We start from the raw sequence: 22,404 nt of genomic DNA, 5'->3' as shown, positions 1-22,404 counted from the left end.
TTATTGACCACCTCTACATAGGTGGGTGGGTGTTGTGCTTGCTATGTGATGTGAGTGGCGTGGTATTCATGAGTGATTAAACAGTGTTATTAATCTAAGACATTTATCTATATGAATAACATACTTCACTACTAGTTTAAATTGCAGTTCTTAGTCAATATGGATAATATGTGCAAGAGTAAATGCTTTATAGCTAAAAACTAATGTGACTACTGGTGCAAACAGAGCACTGCATTCTGTAATGATATTGCAAAGTGTGACTGATGAACTTATTTCCTCAAAACATGGTGATAATGACAGTTCATGAAAAACATCAGAGTGTTTCAATTCCACCAGCATACTGTTTCTGCAGAGGTTACAAAGCTTACCACCTATTACAGTAGCGCAGAGAACTGTGCACCATTCACAGCAACACTGTGCATTATTTTTATCAATCCTGCACACCATTTCACAGCACAGCTCTACAGAATTGTGCACCATTGACAATAACACTGCAAAAATGTTGCAAAGAAAATATACACCTCAAACACCAGCACCCTGTACCATTTACAGCAACATTCTAGACCACTCACAGCAGTACTATGCAACATTTATATCAAACCCATGCATAATTTCACAGCCTAGCTATACACTGTTCATAACAGCATTATACATTGTTGACAGCAACACTACAAAAATGTTGCAACAGCTGTATGTAACTCAAACAGTAGCATTGTGCTCCATTCACTACAACATTATGGACTGCTTACAGCAGTAAAGTGCACCACTCATAACAACACTGGGTTCCATCCACAGCAGAGCTATGTACCATTCACAACAGTACTGTGTAACATTCAGCACAACACTATGAACTATTCACAGAAGTACTGAGCAGCACCACTCATAACAGTGCTGAGCACCATTTACAGCAGAAGTGTGCATCACTCACAACATCACTAAATGTCATTGACTACATATTGTGCACCATTCATAATAACAGCACTTTGTATTATTCAACTAAGCACTGTGAGCCAGTCACAGCAGTAGTACACACCATTCACAGCAGCATTGTTCACCATTAACAGCACTATCCTTCACCATTTATGCCAGAATTATATACCTCCAAAGAACTGTGCACCATGCAAAACACCATTGTGCATCTTTCGCAACACCTCTGTGCAATATTCACAGTTGGGCTATGCACAATTCACAGCAGCATTGTGAATCATTCAAAACATCACTATGTACCATTCACAGCAACATTATGTATCACATACTGTCCACCAAGCACAGCAACACTGTACACTAAGTGCAGCCATACAATACAATATTCATAACAGTACTACCAATTTCTCACAGCAGTCCCCTGCACTATACACAACAGCACTGTTCAGCTCTCACAGCAGACCCTTTTAAACAGCAGTATATGACACATGCAGCAGAGCTGTTTGCCATTCACAATAGCACTCTGTGCTGTCGACAACAGCATTGTGCACAATTCTTGTTCTTCTCTCTACTTTAGGTAATGTCCTAAGATCATAGTTCTTAGGGTGGCAAGAATCACAAAAAAACTATTATGACACACAGTTGGGCAGTACTTTGTATCCTACTGATAAAAAGAGCAATTACACTCTCAGAACGATGTAATTTATGTTAGGCACACTACATGTCTGTATGGATGCTACACTATTTCAAAGTGCTGTAAAGAATAAGAGGAGAATGTATTGTTTAGACAGAGGAGGCATCATTGCCTTATCTGCACATTAACAAAACTGGATTTATTGGTCTGAATGTACCCATAAAGACTTAAAAAGTAAAAAGTTATAGGCATTCAGAAGCCATATTAGCTGAAACACTGGTATGGCCTTAAAGGGGTCATTTGCATATACCCCATGATCCTCCACTACAGGAGGCATAAGGCATTACACATTGAAGACTGCAGGTGGTACAAGAAATGTAGCTGCATATTGCTTTTAAGAAGGTGCCCTGTTTTTAATTTATAACTCCAGGGTAACCACTGTCCATCTCAGTTAATTTAAAAGTGAAAAGAACTTGACTATTCCATGTGTGAAGTCCCAGTCCTCCCCCCAAAAAAGTTCAACCTGTTACTAACTGACTGTTTAGCTTCTTTGTCTGTTTTAAATTGCTGTGGCATGGACACCTTGCACTCTATTTGGTTGGGTTTCACAATGCTATCCAACAGGTCTCCTGCTGTGATTGCTGACTAACAGACTTGACCAAACTGCTGATCCCTAGACTTCCAGGAAAATGACTTACTGATTTACTTATTGTAGTAAACAATAGTAATTTACATTCATTTAATTCAAACAAACTACCTAATTGGCTTTACTGAAAAGTGATGCTATTGTATCGGTCAGTCTACAGACTATGGACATAATCCGTCATATTGTGAAAGAAAAAAACTTGGCTGTGTCTCATTTTAAAGCTACTGCCCCACTTGTACTTTATTTAACTCTAAAAGGTAAATTACTGTCTTACTGAGTTGCTTTTTGAGAGAATGGAACTTGACTATGTCCTTGAGAAAATATTTATTCCCTGAAGAAACACAGCCTGTTACTTATTGGCCACTTAGCTTCCCTTGTATGTTTTAAATTACTGAGGCATACTTATCTCTGTGTTTCACTTAGCTGCACTTAACAAAGCTGGACATTTTTCAGCAGCAGGGCACGGTGCACATTGCAGAGGCAGATTATTGGAACTAAAGTGTTATTGTATCCCTAGTGGTCCAAATGTCCCCCCACAAAGTATCCATAATCTGGTCTGATGCTGCACAGTTGCTCATCCAACACCTCAGCAAAAATGTGCTGCATTTATCCGCTACTTTCTCCACCAGTTAAACTAAAGACCACATTGCTGCAATAAATGGAATCTTGCCCATTGATTTTTGTATCACCCCCCCAGACATAAATACACACACACACATACACACACACACACACACGCGCACACGCGCACACACATGCACACACGCACACACACACACACACACACACACACACACACACACACACACACACACACACACACACACACTCACACACACACACATGCACACACACACGCACACGCACACACACACCATGCACACATACACACGTGCACACATTCTGACATGGCAGTGATAAGCAGGGCCTGGCAAATAAAAGGAATGGCAGGAATGCAACTGAAATATTTACTTTCTATATCCTGCAAACCCTTCAACTAGGTACTAAATTAACATAATGTAGTTAAGCGCCATACTCCTGTTAATAAATACAAGATACCATTAATCTGCCTTATTTTGAAATCATGGGTTCACAGACCACATCTTCATAAGTGAGCATTTAGCAGTTATAGCCAGCATCCTAGCACTCTGTACCTTAAGGCAGTGCTCTAACTGCCAAATGTTCACTTACAATTATTTGTTTCTATGTTCATTACAGTCTGCATCATGAGAAACTTAGTACCTTGATCTGCATCACTGTATAGAGGGATAAACCATTGACTAATCCCAGGCAAACCAGTTTAAATTAGAGGCCAGGATGTCCGAGCCACAGTAGGGGAAGAAAGGCCATACCTATCATGTGGTGTGCATGCCTAGACACCTCAGGGTGTCATATGCCTAGTGGAGGTTGGGGACATGTAAAGAGGCATGGAGATGGACCACTATGCCTCACCTCTCCGTTGTACTTCCACCCACTGAACATGTACAGGCCTGAGAAAGAAGAAAAGGGGAAGTTATAGCCTAAGTTTAAAATACCCTTCAGCAGTAATATGATGCTACAGTGGAATGCTTCAAGTCTCCTCATTGTCCCTGGGCATGGGTCAGAATAAATCCAGTGGTAACTAACTCAGCTGCTGGTATCATTCTAGAGAGTTTCAATATGTGTCAGCCTGATGGGAGATGGTTGACTGCATATCCACTTTAACTTTCTGTCTTAGCCTTGCAACCTGATAGAGTTTCTTTGTGCCATATACCAAGTCATCTTCCAGAAGCTGGTATACTGTCTCTGATGTCTTGTTCTTTTACTATTGCAACTCCTCTCTTAGCCTCTTTGTTAGCGACCTAGGATTCCATCTTTTCAATCTCCTACTTTTTCCTGCACTCCTTCTTTCTTCTGATGACTTCATGGACTTCTCTACTCCACCACCAACTTTCCTTATGTAACTTATTTCCAAACCTGGTTTGGCCACATATTTCTTCTGTAGTCCTCACACATGCTATTTTGAGGAGCTGCCATTCTTCAAGAACACCTATTTCCACTTCTTCCTGATATGCTATAGCCCCGAGAATTTCCTGGAACTTTTGTGATTTCTCTCCTGTTAATTTCCAGATTTTCAGCCTAGTGTCTTTTCAACTTAGAGCCTTCTCTGAACACTGTTTATAGCTAAATGTGGCAACCAGTGGTTAAGGCTGTGGGCAAACAGTTTCCCTGAGAATGACTTTGCAATCACTGATTCTACTTCAGTACTCTTTCCTTACTAGTAGGAAGGATACCCGAGTTATCATTATTTCCATAAAAAAGCATGAAAATCTAGACAAGTCAAATAATGTCTTGCTAAGGTATGTTTGTCAACCCTCTCTTAATACTACATAAATGCTGTTATAGTCTCTTTTTAAACACATTATCTGCCTTATCTATGTAGAGCACATTGAATTTACACTTTTACCTTGATTGTTTTAATGTAGGTAAAATTTTCCTAATATCATTGATGTTTATGTGGGGCATTGGTAGCACACCCGCATTCAAAGGTGTGCATGTTCCCTCCATCATATTGAGATCTACTTGAATTTCCCAGGCTATTTTACAGATTTGGGTTTCTCCTAAGAATAATATATGGTACTGGCTCACTTACCTCATCCAGTAAAGCAAGGCATGTAAAAATCAGCCAACATTTGTGCATCACATCTTTAATCAAATTACTATCACGAGAATAGTGAATAAACATAGATTTTTCAAATGCCTTATTCGCTGTAGTATCACTCTTACAAATGTCTTTATCTCATAAAGCCCCCAACCCATACTTAATTATGGGTCTATACTATCTCATAAAGCCCCCAACCCATACTTAATTATGGGTCTATACTTAATTAACTGCTCTGAAAAAATCATTCAACATGTGGTAACCCCTTTCAAAAATTTGTTATTTGATGTTTTTATTTCTACAGATAAAAATCATCTGACACAAATCTTAATGTCCTGATTAAATGTCTCTTATCCAACCCTCTCTTTTGGTGCAGGGGATCACAACTAGTATTTTGCCATAATGAATTACTCTAAGTAGGTTTTCTATATGTGCTATTTAAAATGTCACCATTTGCTTTCTTTTCATATTCACATCAAGATAGTTGATACTTTCCAAATTAATAGAATAGGTGAACCTTAAAAATTCATTATCCTGTTCAAGGTAATAAATAAATTCCTATAATTGTGGTGGAGTACCTTTCATACATTGAGAATGTCATCCAAAAATTTATAACAGACATCTCATTGCTGAAAAAAATTGTGATTAAAAAAACATTTTACCATTACCACATAAAATATTTCCATATTATTGGGGTGCTCATTGCCATCACATTCTTTTGTTTATAATATTCACCATTAAATCGTTTTCACAAAACAAAATTTCCGTAGAATCAAAGATCAACTTTATCCCCAAATCACTTAAGAAATCACACAGGGATAACTGAAAATAAATTATTTGCATCTACGGTTACAAAGTAATAACCATCTTTTGGTTTGACGTGTCCCAACTGGTTTAAGAATTCCAGGAATCTTTCAAAATGTGATCTGAATAATTAAAAATATTTTTTTAAGTTTCCCATCAATAAATTTGACAAGGCGATTAGGTTTAGATCCAAGAGCTGACATTATTGAGCGTAATAATGGATCAACCAAGTTGGAATGAACTTACAGTATCCTGAGTATAGATAGCATAATGGGGTGATCAGCTTTTAAAAAAGAAAATGATATCAGATAACCAACAGAAAAGGAATTCTTCTGACACATATCAATTTTGTTAAAGGCAACAAAGATTTCATTCCTGGAGACTGTTTCATAATGCTGGAATCAGTTAACATGGATTTCACCCTGCCCACATAATCCAAAGTATTATGATCACAAGTCCCCTACATTTATCTGGTTTCACAAGCACAACTGTTTTGTCCCCAGAAAGTTTCTGTAAAATGTTTCCTTCCTGAATAGACAAAATGTAAAACCTTTTAATAGACTTAACAGATCGTTTTTTTCTGTAGATCATTCTTTCATTACTTTTCAAACAGATTTACAGAAGGATGAAGACAGGGGTTAAAAGTACTTTTCCTTTAAAATTTTTGATCCAGAATGGTATTGTCTTCCTACCCCCAAAAAAGCAAAATTTAAATTCAGATTCTTGGTAAATAACTTAAGGTCAATTGACATTGCTGCCAGGGTAGAATGCTCAGTCAGTATGAAGGTAAACTCCTTCATTAATAAACTTTGATATAAAAGGTATATTTTCAAATGGCTATAGTTTGCATATTTTGAAATTCTGGACATTAGAAATTCTAACAGTGCCTGTATGATCTGCATTCATCTCTATGTATCTATGGTCTTCCATGTCCTCTCAGCTTTCTCTGTCAAGTTCTGGTGGTGTTGTCCCACCACTAATTGGACCCATTCCAATTTTTGGCCTGGTTGCTGTTGTCATTGCTATTCCTGTTGGAAATGATCCAATTTGCAAATCTCTTGGATCAGCAAGGGTGGATCATATCTAAAGATGATCTGTTGTCAATGTTATCAGCCTTCTGTTGATTAAAATCATTGTTAGGTGAAGTAAAATCAGGTGCATTGTTTCTCAAAGTTGTTGTCTTGTTTCCATTTATTGGCTATATATTCTTATTAGCATAGTTTGTGTTGCCTGTAATTAGTTTCTTGTCTTTCCTGCCCTTCACATGAGCCAGGTCTGTAGCAGTAAAATATTTTGATAAAACTTCTGATGTGTAGGAAAACGTAAGTCCTGAATAATAGATTTGACAAATAGTGATATCTCATGGCATTATTTAGTCAGACTCCTTTCATTATATTATCTAACATTAAAATGTTCATATATTCATTACCATCCCATGAAAAAATATCAACAAGTTCCACATGCAAATGTGAGTCTTTTTCCATCCCCGTAGGAAATTTCCGTAGGCATAGCCCTCTGGGAGCATGTTGTCTCTGTACAGATTTGGCCAAAATAATTATCCATCTGAGGAGATTTGAACTCAATTTTTTTTTATCTAAAGTGTTCATTTGGTTATACAATGACTACCACCACTGGCTGAGTCCAATAACATACTGACTTTAGTATATGGAGTATCCAACTATTTATTCACCACAGGGACATTTTCATATACGGAGACATCCATGTCTTTGTTAATCATACCTATACTGTCATTTCTACATTGTGTCAGAGGTATATGTGGGACTTAGAAAGACATGTTATCACCATATGGATAGGCTGGCTTTCCAGGATGGGGTACTTTTTGGTAATTTTGGTCCTTAGTAAAAGTAAGAGGTGATAAGGCCCTTTTCATAATTTCTTTTATATACACTTTTTGGAGGATCTTTGTATTTTACCTATATCTTTACTGGTTTGTTAAGCTGGGAAATGGCAACAGGAATGGGAAAGTTTTTATTGCTGGTCCTAGAGTGACATTTCACCGAAATAGTGGACATTTTTGGTGCTTGTGGATCGAGTAGGTGTTTGCACATCAGAGTATGGTTAAAGTTTACATGATGGCCGCTGGAGGACTTCATAAGACATTCAGACAAGATTTTTTCTGTATGCTTTCTTCTCCCTTGGCTACTAACCATCAAGATTCCCAAAGGATTTTATCCCAGTCCATCCCTAAAAATGGGGATCATCCTTAATTCACTACAATAAGAGCCATCAAGTGACTCATCGTTTAAGCAGCTATAGCAGTTACTTGTTTCCATGCAAACATTCCAACAATGAGTGCTTTTTTATACTTATTATTCTAACTCCTCCCTTGGACAGAGCACTGTACAAATGGCATCACTGTAGGGGCCACAATGCCTTCCCCTACACAAGTGACCTTTTTCCTTGCACATGCTCACTGATTCACTGATAGCAACTGCTCATCAGCAGCTGAGTGAACCTAATGCATGCCCCTATGTTGTGGTTCCCCCTTCATCAGATAGGTTGCTCCAATCTCTGACTGGCTCTGCCAGCACTCTCCACAGGATGGGTATGTCCATCAACTCTACCAGCTCTGTCAAGAATGTGAGCCACTAATCAAACTTAGATTGCCTTGGCCATGTTCAGGGGTTTAATCTTCTATGCCACCAGATCTGATCTGTTGTTGAAAGTTTTATTTTAGTGTGGGGTAGTTTTTGTTTTGTTACATTTAATGTATTTATCACTTACATCAGGCATATTAATTGGTCGATGGATGAGTAGAAATATTTAAAGTAATGGAATTTACCTTTTTATTTATTTCTTTTTCTTTCTTCCCCTCCAGCTGCCATCAGATCCTCCCCTCATTCACCAGGTTTATAGATCAACCTTAGCCTCTCACAGGATCAAGCTGATTATTGTCAGTGAGAAGACCATGGATACTGGTACAGTGTCATGTTGCTACTCAGGAGTGTGCCCTGACCCCTGCCACCCTGTGGCAGCCTTGCAACCTCTGTAGTTACTGCAAAAGTGACTAAGACCAGTCTATAACCAAATGGGATAGGTTATTTCAAGCACAAAAAGGGAAATTGGCTAGGCTTAAAAATGCCTGCAAGAGCATCTAGTTTAGTACTTACTTATGAACCTACGAATGCAGCACTTCTGCATATGCATAACCTGCTCACCAAATGGTACACTATTTGCAGCATGGGTCACTCCTGGCTCTTAATGCTACTATTGCGGCAAGCCTAGGCAGTCTCCATCCCTCCAGGATGAGCAAGATGGTGTTAGCCACTCACTCGCGTCCTCCTCTCTGTCCAGTTCCTCTAGCACCCATGTTACTAGTTGAATCAAGTAACTCAGTTACATCTCTCTGTGGTCCACAGCACTGTACAGAATTTACTGTTTTATTAATATATTGTAGCTGTTTCTGTATTATTTTTTCTGTTTTTCTTTCTTTTTTTGTTGTTCCAGATGACATTGAGAAAAGTGTCCAGTTCATTCTTATTGTGATTGAAATTTCCCCTTCATGTTCTTGATTTTGCCCTTAGATTTTGGAGACCATTATGACAGTCATTTGGTAGGACTTCCTAATATATAAAGTGAGTATGTTTATATTTTTATTTTGACATTTGTTTTACTTATTGTAAAATGTATACTTTTGCTTACTGTAGTATATGTTTCTGTTCTTATCTTTATGGTAGGAGTTACAGTTTGCAATGTTCTTTGAGTTCAGTTTTGAATGAGGGTTGTTTTTCTATGTATTGTACTATAGTTTTCATTGTTTATGGTGCTTAATGTAAAAGTTTTACAAGTTTTGTATTGGGATAGTAGTTTTGTGATATTACTCTGCTGTGCTTATAGGCACAGAAAGAATATATAAGGACTGCCATTGCCTTTTTTATTATTGCTTTTATCAGCAGGTCAATAACATAATGAAGCATTTATCGGTTACCTAGCAAAATATTGAATGATCATAATATCTAAACCCAAAACATCAAGACCATAACATCTAAACTTCAAAACATCTAAAACTCATAACATCAAATCTCAAACATTGAAAACTACAAAGCAATTATAAATAACATCCCACACACTGTTTACTATGTTTCTGCAAGGGGGCAAGCCCCCCTGCACTCGCCATGTTGGGGGCTCTGCCCCCCACATACCCCCGTAAATTAAATATACCAACTCCGAGATTGCACAACAGTGGAGTTAACTTTTTCTCCCACTGTAGTGCGATCTTGGAGTTGATATATTTAATTTACGGGGGGTGTGGGAGCCGAGCTCCCCACTTGGGGGGTGCAGGTGGGCTTGCCCCCCTGCAGAAATGTAATAAACAGTGTGTGGGATGTTATTTATAGTTACTTTGTAGTTTTCAATGTTTTGAGATTCGATGTTATAACTTTTAAATGTTTTGAAGTTTAGATGTTATGGTCTTGATGTTTTGAGTTTAGATGTTATGAGGAGTAGATGTTTTGATAGGTAACCCATTTATCAACACTCTACAAGTATCATAACAAATATTACCATCTTATCAGCATCAACAAGTTCTAAAGACTATTTTAAATATTTGTATTTATAGTAGCAGTACTCAGCTTATTCATGTTTACTGCAGCAGTACTCACTATATCTTATTATAGTCATATATACACTGCAGTATTCCTCTCCATTTTCCCATTAATCCACAGCAGTACTCTCTATATCTTGTTATATTCACTTATACTGCAGCATTACTCACCATATTCCCATTTAGCACAGCAGTACTCCTATATCTTGTTATATTCACATATACTGCAGCATTACTCATCATATTCCCATTTAGCACAGCAGTACTCCTATATCTTGTTATATTCACATATACTGCAGCATTACTCATCATATTCCCATTTAGCGCAGCAGCACTCACTATATCATGTTATGTTCATATACACTGCGGGATTACTTACCATATTCCTATCTACCACAGCAGTAGTCACTATATCTTGTTCCGTCCATCCATCCATCCATCCATCCATCCATCCATCCATCTATCCAGCCATCCATCCACAAGCCGTTTTCACATTTTTAACCATGGAGTCTGAATCTGTTAACTAAGGTACTGCACTGATCACAAAGGACTTCATTAAGTCTCAACCTTGAAAGGAAAAAATAAGGAAAGTAAATAAACAAAAATAGGCATATACATTGTAGTATGGTAAGGTAAATATGATGAATAATACAATACAGACTGAAGCAGCAATTACTGGAGAAAAGAAGTCACAGAAGTGTAGGGATGTACAAAAGTATATACTTATATTTTATAAAGTGCAGACAGAGTGACTCTTGAGTTAGCTGCATTTACAAGTGATATCATACAAACTTATTAGGCCTTAGACTGATTTAGGACAACAAGATGATGTTAGGTAATGTGTCCATGGGCAGTCACATAAAGCATTATTGTGATGATAATGTTATTCATGCTCAAAAGTTGGGTAAGAGAATATTTCTTGGAGACTGGCATAGACACAGTCCTATACTTCAGGACAGAATAAGGAAAAGCAATGATCTGTGCATTTCAGTGTATTTGACTGGGAGCTATTTTGCTTTTTGTAGTGCTGCATAGTGGTCTTCATACTTAAGGGAGTGTGTGATGAACTCTGAGATTCTGTTGGTGATTGAATTTTTGTGGAGTTTCTTTATGAGGTGTATGCTATTAGTGGGAGTCCTTATTCTACTTGGGCTAACAGAATGCCTCTGTCTGTTGTTATTCTAGAGAAATTTGAAAGAAAGATGGAGTTTTGCTGGCCAAGAAAACTAGTGGTTTAATAATTTTCCTGGTGTTTTTTATACATAGGTTGAAGTTAAGGGATGTGTTTAGTCAAATTCTTAAGCATTTAAATGAAGAGCAATCTTATAATGTAGTGTTACTGTGCTCAGTGATTAGTAATGGTGTGGAGTTTTGTTTACCGTTTGCTTAGTTCCAAAGAGCATTTTTTCTTGCAATGATATATCAACTGGGGGTGGAGACCTTATGTGCTTATGGGTCTACAAATTCTTAGTTGTTTGAGGAAAGGCTGTATTTCTTTGCTTTTTGTGTATTTGACATAAAATAGACAGATGTAAGAGATGACTGAGGAATATAGGTAGACTGAGGGATGGTAGAGCATATTTTGGGAAGGTTGCTAAATTCTGAAAGGAAATCAGATGGAGAAAAGTGCTTAAAATATTATGACTGGATTCAGGATTGCTTCTTCCTGTTAATCTTTTGACTTACAATTTAATAGAGCAGAGCTAACAGCATTCACATTTACTATTTCATATTACAATTCAAATAACTAAAAAGCCTGAGCACATATGTTTCCACTGTAAATGCCATATTATCCAGCACAAACAATTCTACAAAAAATCAATTTCATATATTGAGTTTTTTTATGTGAAGGCAAATAGGCAAAGCTTTTCTTCATTGCTAACAAAGGAAATAACTTTAAAAGTAAATAAGATAATGTGATACTATGAATCCATTATAGCATTTAATTTGGTGCAAAAAGAGTTGCTTCATGTGTAGTGGCATTGTGCTTTTTGGGTAGTAAACAAGGTGAAACATGTTTTTTATATATTTCTTAACATGCTAACGTGATTGCTTCATGTCCCAATGGATCCCTCATCTCTGCAACAAACTTCCACTACATGTCAAGCAGAGTAGCACCATTTCCACCTTCAAAGTAAACCTAGATAACTGGATGGGCAGTCTCAAATTCTCTACCAGTCTATCTAGCTTTGCGTTTCTTGAAGCTAGAGGGAAATTTTGAGTTTTTAGTTCAGCTTGAAATGGTCTGCAGACTGATTGCCTAATATTTAACTATGAACCAATGATAAATTTATAGAAAAACGCATGAATATTCCATAAAAAAAACAGACGTTTTTCATAAATTAGAGTTTTATATATGTGTGCTGTAGAGAGCTAACCCTGTCTCCACACTCTCTTCTACTCAATGTAGAAAAGTGAAATATTTGTCTTTTTTTGATAAATTTATAGAAAAGCACCATTTTTGAAACAAAGTGTTCAAGTTTGGTCAGTTTGAACTTTCATAAATAAATCAAGTATTTCCCTTTCTTAGACAAATTCATTACTTGAAATACAGTGTTCACATTGTTCAATCTCAACTTTTGTATTTTGTAAGAAGCCACAACTCCTGAGTTAGGACTTCATTTATGAAAATCATCTTAATCACATTAATCATATCCACATTCTTACTTCTTCCCAGTTCTCTATGGTCCCATCACAGAATAGGCTTGGGTTAGTTGGTGACATCTTCCTGTGGTGAATACATTCTCTAACTTACTCAGCAGCCCATTTTGTTTTGGCATGTTGCAGGTTTTAACTTCATTACTCACTCTGCATTGGGCCACCTACTGAAATTATATTCACTGCCTTTTAATTTTCTAAGCTACTCCTTCTTTTACCCTGATAGAATATTGCTTGCCTCTAGTCCTACAGGCCAACCCATTCCATACAGGATCTGTTGATTAGCTCTGTTACAAATCTTGCCAAAACTACAACTGCCCTTTTAAGCATCGTTGCTAACATCCAATTTGGTAGCTCTGTCTTTACTCTCCAATCTACTTCATTGTTTCTGCACAAAAAAAAACATTTGATCCAATTTGCAGATTTTCCTTGCCTACCTTATCTTTAATTTCTCAGTCTAGCTTTGCAGTCTCCTTCCTTAGCCTCCTTCTTTCACCGCCAAACCTGAAAACGTCTCTCATATTCCTTGTATTAATGCCGACATTCATCCTTTTCTCCATTTCTTCCTTTCCCTGCTGACACACTTTTTCTGATTTTGCCTCCTCGTGAACTTTACAAAGAATGCTCTGCGTTATTCATTAAGTTCTTAAGTCATTCTTCATTTTATCTTATAGAAATATTCCTCATTTTTGTTACTTTGTATATATGGGGAGTGTGTATGTATATGCATAAGACCAAATGTCTTGAAGATGTGATACACAGCTACAACTCTACTGCAACACTTGACAGGCAGCAAGCTATTATCAGTACACCTCTGTCACCACAGTGTAACACAGTTCCATACTAGATAATCAGTTTGCAGACTATTACAAGCCTAGCCAATAACCAGAAGTTAGAACCAAACCCTATACCCTGTGTCTTTGAGGCAAAGACTTTAACCATTGTACTAACTCCCACAACTTCTATATTCATCTTGTGTAAACAATGTAGCTGTCTCTGAATTGGTAAATTAAATCCAAGTAAACCAACAAACCACGTCACGAAATTAAATCCACAAACGCATAAACAAGAAGTGATGCCACGGGTGAATATATTTATTTGAAACACGTAAACTCTTAAAAACACATACAATAAAAGAGATGAGCGCTTTTGGCTTTTAGCCTTCTTCAGATCTGATTTCCTGTTGTCAAGTGCTCATTTAAATATTAAAACTATCCAATAAAATCCTTGCGTCACAGTTGTAATGCATAAAAAACTCTGATGTCCTACTTTGCTTTCACAAGTTAGACTAGCCAATCACACAAATGAAAAGGAGGGGGTGTGCCCAATCAATGTCATCGTCTCAGCCGACTCCTCTTTAAGACAGGTTTCGTTGGTAGTATTTCATTAAGCTCTGGTTCTTTGTATGCCCTTAAATCAGCAATTCATTTATTTTCCTCATATTCAGTCAGTCTTTTCAAATCACCTTTTCTTGTGCTAGATTTCAGCACCTGCAAAGCCAATATAATGAAAGAAATGATCACGGTTCATGCTAATCTGTTTCTAGAGGGCATTAGTACTATTTTTACTCTTGATGTCCCTTACATGCGATTGTATCCTGATCTTAAAATGGCAGTTTGTTGTGCCTATATAGAAAGCAATGCACTTCGTTCACTTTGCAAGATAAATAATATTCTTCATTGCACAATTCACAAATGTAGTTCTATGTTTTGCCTGTAATCGGCTGTTTGAAATATTGATCTTGCATCAGATGCTGACATGCCATACATTGACCACATTTAAATATACCACATTTCTGTGTATATGACATCTCCACTTTTTCTTTGTCTTGGCATAATAACTGTTTCAAGTTCTTCTTATTCTTATAGCAGAAGCTCGGATTGTCTCCTACCATACACCTTATTGACTCACCAGTTGTTAATATGCGCCAGTTCCTTCTAATTACATCACATATCTGTTTAGTGTCTTTATTGTGTGTTAATGTGCATCTCATGGAATGTCATTATGTCCTTCTCCTAGTTAAATCATCTTCACAACCAGGATTATGATTCCTCAGAAAATAAGGTTGAACCTTAGTAATTCTTAGATGTCACAAATTCCCTATAGTATCATTAATTTCTTGGTCTTTGTATCCTCTCTGCAACAGTTCTTCCTTTGTATGTATTACAATTTCTTCATAAATATTATCCTCAGTATTGAGCCTAGAATATTGTAAATATTTGTTGTTGACCACTTGTGTAAAAGTATGTCATGGGTGCATGCTCGTACGATGTGCACTGTCTTTTTTAATACCACAGTGATTTTGTATTGTAATTTGGGTCTTAGTGTTGTTGATTAGTATTAATTGATTGATTAATTTTTAATTGTTTTTATTTATCTCACTTATTTGTATAAAATGGCTGCAGCTTTGATTGTTAAGTATTCCATGAAGGCACTGTGGCCGAGGTAGATGAAGCAGTTTACATTAAAAGATTTGCAGCATTTCACCTTGCTCCATATGTTACTATTTATATTTTTGCCTGGAGCGGTTTTGGTTATTCAAGTACCCCTAATATACATCAGCTGCCTGTTTTGTATGCCTACTATACACTAGTTGCCTGTTTAATACCACACTATACTCTAACTACTTGTATGGCATTCCTACTACATGCTAACTGCCTACTTGGTACACCCACTAAACACCAGTTGCCTGCATGGTACCCATTCTACACACCAGCTGCCTGTGTGGTGCCCTTACTACATACCACCTGCCTGTTTGGTACACCTATTTATTACACATCAGCTGCCTGATTAATACCACACTATGTTCTAACTGCTTGTTTGGTAATCTTACTACATGCTAAGTGCTTGTTTGGTACACCTACTACACACCAGCTGCCTGCATGGCACCCCTACTAAATACTAGCTGCCTGCATGGTACCCCTACTACACACCTGCTGCCTGCATGATACCCCTGCAGCACATCAGCTGACTGTTTTGGCATGCCTACTACACACCAGTTGCCTACTTAATACAACACTACACTCTAACTGCTTGTTTGGCATTCCTACTACATGCTAACTGCTTGCTTGGTACACCCACTAAACACCAGCTGCCTGCATGGTACCCCTACTACACACTAGCTGCCTGTGTGATACCCTTACTACATACCACCTGCCTGATTGGTACATCTATTTATTACACATCTGCTGCCAGTTTGATACCACACTATGTGCTAACTGCTTGTTTGTCATTCTTACTACACACTAACTGCTTATTTGGTACATTTACTACACACCAGCTGCTGCATGGTACCCTACTAAACACCACCTGCCTGTTTGGTATGCATAGTTATTATGCATAAGCTGCCTGCTTAATACCACACTATACTCTAAATGCTTGTTTGGCATTCCTACTACACACCAACTGCCTGCTTTGTACATGTACTACATACCAGCTGCCTACTTGGTAGATAGCAGCACATCACATCTGCAGTCATAGAGTTTAGCCTTTTCAAACCTTTCTTTCTACATTGGCTCTGTGCTGTATGGACCATGTGTTTGAATGTTGCTTTTATTTCAGTGGAAGAAGATATATATTTTTCATCGTTTTGCATCTTTCTATCTCTTCTCTGCATATATTGCTGAAATAAGCAAACTACTAATACTACTCCAACTAATAATAATAATAATATAACTGCATAAACTCTGTTTTACTATTCTTATCCTGTCTTCCAGGCCACTCTTGGTTCAGAATCAACTATCACCAATTGCATTACTTAAACTTTTCAGATACAGTGTCATTCTATCATTATTGTCTCCTGATGGCCTTAGATAGTGTTTCAGATACAGACGCACCTGTCCTTTTAGCACAACTACAAACCCTATATATGATAAAGATATGGTATTTTGTTTTTACATTAGTTTACATCGTCTGTAATAAAATGCATTAGTTAATAGCTTTGCATTTGTTTTTACATATGTCTATTTTCAGAGTTTGTTTCTTACAGCTTCTTCCTTCATATTGATGTCACACCTCTGCTTAGCTATACATGTAACAGATATCTTTGTGACCTCCTTTGTTTTAGTGTAGTTCAAAGCAGGCAGGGATAGTATAAGCTGATTCAGTTAGCAAATAGTGTGACTGACCTTTGGCTATGATAATAAAATGAGCAATCTTAGTTCTGCCCACAAGGCTAAAAAGGTACAGAACCTATTCTGTCTGTAGGCAACACTGACATTCATGCAGCTTAAAACAATGTTGTAGTTTAAGTGCCTGCAACTGTTATTATACTTTTAGTCTAGTAGGCTGATATCATATTCTTATACTGCAATAAATGATAATTTAAAATACTTCTTCACTGCTTGAAAACATTATGCCCCTGTGTCACTATATATTCTTATATTTGCAGCCAGGATGCAGGCACTCTGGGTAGAGACTAATATTTTCAAAGCCACTCCAGATGCATGTCTTTGGATGGGAATGTGGGAGGAGTACCCGAGGGAAACTGCCGAAACACAGGGAAAACATGCAACCCACACAGAAAGGCACCCCAGCCGAAAAAGTCGACAGAGAACCTCTTGCTGTGTGAGCAGCGACAGCGTTAAGCACCACCACTGTGCCGCCCAAATAGCGGATATTGTAAACCCCTTTGGCGGGCCATAGGTTCTGACCCTCCTGCTAAGTTTATTACCTAGTTAAAAAGAACACTGATAAGCTATATAAATGATGACTAAGAATGTTTTATATGTACACTTATGCACGCAGATGTATGTTACCATAAATCATCATGTTCCTACCCAATTTAACTTTACTGCTAATTCTTACACCAAGGTAGTTCTTGCTTTATTCTAATTGTCAGTAACACTACTTGCTGCAGACACGGTCAGATGTATTACCTTCATTTCTTTTTCATTTTGAAGTCTGTGAATCCAAACACCCCTTAGCATATCTAAATCTATCATCATTTCATTGCTGTCCTAGTGAAGTACAAATTACACACTAACAACCCAGGACAATATGCAATACTATAATTTCCTTAGTATATAGCAAAAGGAGAATAATGAAGTCTTAAAGGGCTATTTAATTGCATATAAAATGGTGCTATTAGTCATACCAATCATTTTATGTTTGACAAATATCCGATTCACATATTATAAAAGTATTTACTTTTAATTTGTGGTTGTTATGAACTATAATAATGTCCTATACATCGAAGGGTCTGAGGTTTATAGAATTCTAACAAAACTTAGGGCAGTTTTGCATTCATGAAGCTCAGGCCTTCACTAGTGAACATTTTTGTACACTGTTATTTCTTCTGGTTTGTTAGTTGCCACTTTCTTTTTGATGTGTTCTTTACAGGTTCACATTTTTTCCCAGCAATAAGTTTACAATATTCATAAGTGGCATTTGGACATTTACAGATAAACTTAAAAGATCTCTTAAAAACATAGGTTATAGTACTTTAACTTATGCCAGGGGGATTCAATAAAGCCTACATATTCTGTTTCCACTGTGTGCATGTCACGCTGTGATGTGAACACAGACACGGGCTATTTTGTATTCAATATGTGGCTATATATGATGTTTAGTGCCATGCAAACAAGGTAAACATTGTGGCATGCTAATTATGGTATAAACAGCTGAATTGCATGCTAATCAAACAATCCAACATGGTTGAGCTATTCAACAAACTATTAAGCAACTGTGTAGAATCCTTGGTGGCTTTCCCTGCAAATTCCAAAATCTACTAGAATACAGCCATGGAAAGGAGTCTACATGGAAAGAATCTGCTGCTGGTTTAATTCATTGTTATGTGCAACAGGATGAAGCCTATGCAGCTGCCACTGCCAATAGATGTACAAAAGATTTACATGGTATAAAACTGTTAAATAGATTTTTCTGACTTACATTTCAGCATGTGCAGCATGTAGCTGAAAAATGCAAGCATGCTCTCTCAAGTTCGATAATCATCTGTGCAGATATACCCCAAAGTAAGAGCCTCTTTTCTGTGTTCTCCACATAAACAAGTCTCCATACCTTCAGTTTCCCTAGCTACATGGTTGCCTTGTATGGCATAGATTCACAGCTATCAGTACAGTAAAGATGCAAATAAGGTGTGACTTCATTAGAATTACTGAATCCCAAAATCTTGGATCTGTATAGGAGATGTAAACATAGTGCAGGCACTCTCTCAGTGTTTGTTGTTAAAGGATTGCAACTGTGAATGATTACTGGTTGGGAGAAACAGCACTGTAGGCTGCTGTACTTCCATTGGGTGTGTCTGATTAGGTCTACAAAGTGTAAGATGTAAGGTTGGAAATGTAAGTAAGCAGCACACAAATCACAGGTTGTGTTCCTTAACGTCCAATCTGCCCTTTATTTCTTGGCAACTGCATATGATATTATTTCCATTTAATATACTCACACAGTTTAAGGTGATGATATAGAATGGTTTACACACTGCATGTGCCAGATTACTGATCAGATAACTGAGGAATGACCAACATAGATAGGTAACAAAGATCTATATTTCTGCAAGCAAAAATCATAACAGGTTTGTGACCACTAAGTGCACTACATCCAAATATAATTAATGTACAAATAAGAGCTGTATGGTTTCATATTACTGAAGATGATGTTGCAGTTGGTTGTATGCAGAATAATTTCACTTCCTTGCTGCAAGGCTTGGTGTATAGCAAAGAGGGATAAGGCACCCCTCCTTTGTTCTGAAGTTTCATTTAAGTGAGAGTTCAAATCCCCAGATCTCTGTAGACATGTTTAATATGAGCCATCATTTTCTAGTGTGTATGTCATGCATTGCTTTTCCTCATTTGAACTACTTGTTCCTTTTTGTCTATTTTCCCTTTTCTGTCTTTGTTTTTTTCCCCCACTGTTTGTTCAGTCTAGCACTTAGTGCAAACATGGAAAACCAGAGAAATGAATGGCTGGTTTGACTGTGCTTATCTTGTTTGTGCAAAGCGCTGCAGTGTACAAACTGGACACTGGACCATGCTCCCCAGGCAGCAGACAGGTCTCAGACAGCCAAAAATAGAAACTGGATGCATTCAATTAATAATATTGGGCATCACACAAACCTGATAAGTGGTGTTGCGTGGCATTTAACAGCGAGACCTTAACAATGATTATTAAAATAAGGAATGTGGTGGAATTAGTCTTGTGGCATCAGGTGTAAGTGAAGGGCTAGAGTAGGGGTGGTCCTGCACTCTTTTACAGGGTGTGCAACCTTTTTATTCCACTGTTGTGACATTGCAGTTTATAGCAATGAACTGAAAGATAGACAACTCATCCTTCAACCTTCTTGTGGCAACAGGTGTAAATGTAGGACTGTTATGTACATGGCCCTGGGTTGCAATACAAGATATCCCATACACTTTTATTGTTGTTCCACTTTCCATTATTGTCAATCTCACTTATAGCACTTGGGATAGTGGAGCTGATATTAATTTATATGTTTGAGGGCTGAGACAGTAGTATTTTGTTATTTACAGTATTTGTTTATCTATTTATCTATCTATCTATTTATCTATCTATCTATCTATCTATCTATCTATCTATCTATCTATCTATCCATGTATTATACCATATATTATCAGATGTATGACTGTGGTATACTGTGTACCAGATTCCTGAAAATATAATTCTGCTTTCTGGACTGGCATGGCTTTCACATTTGCCGAAGACACATACACAACTGCTTGTAATAACCCTGGAATTTTATTTGCAATTATGCAATGTCTCAGTGCTGCTTTCCACTTACCATTGTGCAAACATGTTGTTTAGCAGTATGCACCACCAAACAACACATCTGCATAATGGTAAGTGAAGCACAACCATTTCAAATACTGTGTGCACTCCCAGTAATCATGATAAATGAATTGGTGAGAAAGCATCAGTCTCCATTTCTCTTGATCTGTGGTAGATATGGCAGGCATTTGTGGTGATGTTGCCAGATTTAGGGCACAGAGGTGGGGTGTTTTTTATGTTATTTTATGTTATTGTTATAAATTAATTGCTATTTTATTTTATTTCTATTTTATTTTATTGTACTTTTATAATTTCTTAATTTGTTATTTTATCATGTGTCATCAAAATGTGTTCATGTCATCCACGTGTACCACATCACTAAATGCTCCACAGCACAGGGGCGGTAGGCCTGTTCCACAGGATCCGCCTGGCCCACCTCCACTGGCTACAGCATCAATGCACATCATGTCTGGGAGCCAACCTGGCAACACTGCCTCTGCTTCCTGTGCACTACCTCCCCCCTTAGGTAGTTCTGCCCTGGAGGCTGGCAAGTGGCACCCTCTGGGAAGTGCTGATTTTATCACCCACACTGAGTTGCCAGGGATGGTGTGCCACACCATTGGTACATGCCTACACTGGCTGGAGATGCTGCTCTCCCTCATAGGTTCATAGGTTCATACTAGGCTATCTGCCCTAGGGCATTTATAAGCCTAGCCAGAGTGTGTTTGGCTTTTGCCACCCATTTTAAATTAATTTTGCTATGCCCTTTTTCGAGGTTAATATACTGTGCCTCTGTCTAACAGTGACACAGAACTGATACCCGGGGTAAACCTACGATCTCCCATCCACTCATCAAGATTCCTCTTGAAGAGAGTCAATGAGGGACTCTGCCTAACCTGGACTGGGATTTTATTCCAGAGTGAAGGGAGCCTCTGGGTTATGAATCTGTCCCTCCAGCATGTCCTATTTATTTCAGTGCTGAGGTTCACGTCTCTCGAGCACGTAGCTCAATGGGATTTGGATTTTCTGAGGTGCAGCATGTCCATTAATTCTGGGTTGGACATGGCTTTATACGTCAGGCACAGATCGCCTCTGAGCAGGCGATATGCCACTGAGTAGAGCTGGAGCTACTTTAACCGGGCAGCATATGGCATCTATTTGAGCCTTTTGATCCTTTTGGTGAGGTACTTTTGGGGTCTTTCCAGTTGCTGCAGGTGTCTGGTAAGGTACATCCCAAAAGGGGCATTGTACTCAATTATGGGCCTGATGAGGGATGAGTAAAGAGGCACGATGACCTCTCCTGATCGAGATGTGAATCCCTTCATGATTAGGTGGGCTATATAAAATGTTTTTCTAACCACTTTGGCCACGTGGTTGTCAAATGAAAGATTGCTATTAACTTGGGTCCCCAGGTCCCTAATTACTTCTTCTGTACTTAATGGATTACCACCTATGTGGTAATTTGTGGGCACTTTGTTTTTGCCAAAGGGGATGACTATACACTTTTTGGCATTTAGCCTGAGGCCATAGCTCTGGCACCAGTTATCTGTTTCTATGAGGCCCTTTTGGAGGATGCTTGTGTGGGCTGGAGAGTCGATTATGGTGCCCAGTTTGCAGTCATCTGCGAACTTGGTCAGCCACAGTCCTTCCGTGTTGGCCTGTACCTCCGAGAAATATATACCAAACAAGAGAGGTCCCAGGACTGAGCCTTGTGGGATGCCACTTTTAACTGGTTTGGAGACTGACATGGCTCCAGCAATTCTAACCATGTGAGTTCTGTCCTTGAG

Source organism: Protopterus annectens, chromosome 6.part0 (assembly GCF_019279795.1).
Source record: "Protopterus annectens isolate FY-2018-M chromosome 6.part0, PAN1.0, whole genome shotgun sequence".
NCBI lineage: Eukaryota > Metazoa > Chordata > Ceratodontiformes > Protopteridae > Protopterus > Protopterus annectens.
Note: the sequence above shows the minus strand (reverse complement) of the source record.